We start from the raw sequence: 1525 nt of genomic DNA on the forward strand, positions 1-1525 counted from the left end.
TTATAATTTAGAAAATAATGTTTCAAATTTAGACCAATTAAGCTAGTTCTTGACATTCATCTTTGTTGCTACTGTCACTTCTGGGAGCCACTGATCTAAGCTAAAGTCTTGGGGGGGGGGGGTCAGAGACAGGAAGAGAGTGTGACTCCCAACACTGAAGCTTCCTCCAATCCAAAAATGGAGTCAGGATCAATGGGTCACACCCACGAGAAGCAGACACACTACCTAGTGAGCTATTGTGCCTATCCAAAATTCATCTTTTAATTTTTATACCTACCTACCTAACCTGCAGTGCCCTGAACACAGTAGATGATGAATAAAATGTAACTGGATCTAGTTCAATTTCTTATTTAATAAACATGGAAACGAAGACTTAAAGAGTAGTTAATTTACAGGGCAGGGGAGACAGTATAATGGTTATGCAAAAGAGACTTGTGCCTGAGGCTCTGAAGTCCCAGGTTCAATCCCCCAACCACAAGCCAGAGCTGAGCAGTACTCTGGTTAAAAAAAAAAAAAAGTAGTTAATTTACAAATATCAAAAAGACTAGTTAGCAAATAGTCATCATCTTCTAATTCTATCCCAATAACCTCTGCCTAATATGATCACATTAAATATTTCATAGAAGGCTCAGGTTTCAAAATATATCCAAAGGAGGGTCAGGTGGTGGTGCAGCTGGTTAAGCACACGCATCACAATATACAAGGGTCAGTTTCAAACCATTGCTCCCCACCTGCAGGGCAAAGTTTCACAAGCAGTGAAACAGTGCTCTAAGTGTCCATCTCTACCTTCCTTGTCAAATTCTGTCTCCATCCAAAATAAAGAAATGGTATTTCTTTGAAAAGGGAAGAGGAAGGAAGGAAAATAATTTCAGAAAAAACCTTCTTGAAAGGGCAACATGTAAAACAGATTAAGGAATACAGGTACTTGAGTGCAAGAATAGAAATGATGTAGAAAAAATGGAAGGTATGTTGCTTGAATATACCTACAAGATAGTGAAAACATTAAGAAAACTCAAAACCATGAAGTATAGGGATATGACTTAGGGTCAGAGTGCATAAAACAGTGGAGCGTTGTTCTGGATTCAGTCTCTTAACTGAAATTAAATCCAAGGGGGCAGGCGATGGTGCACCAGGTTAAACACACATATTACACTGTGCAAGGATCCTGGTTCAAGCCCCTGGTCCCCACCTGCAGGGGGAAAGCTTCACAAGTGGTTAAGTAGGGCTGCAAGTGTCTCTCTCCCTTTTCAATTTGTCTCTATATCTAATAATACATAAGTAAAATATAAAAAATCAAATCCAGGGAGTTGGGTGGTAGCACAGTGGGAAAAGCGCAGGCAGTGTAAAGTGTAAAAGACCGGCGTAAAGGTCCCGCTTCAAGCCCCCAGCTCCCCTCCTGCAGGGGTGTCACTTCACAGGCGGTGAAGCAGGTCTGCAGGTGTCTGTCTTTCTCTCCCCCTCTCTGTCTTCCCCTCCTCTCTCCATTTCTCTCTGTCCTACCCAACAATGACGACATCAATAACTA

This window comes from Erinaceus europaeus, chromosome 10 (genome assembly GCF_950295315.1).
Source record: "Erinaceus europaeus chromosome 10, mEriEur2.1, whole genome shotgun sequence".
In the NCBI taxonomy this organism is placed as follows: Eukaryota; Metazoa; Chordata; class Mammalia; order Eulipotyphla; family Erinaceidae; genus Erinaceus; species Erinaceus europaeus.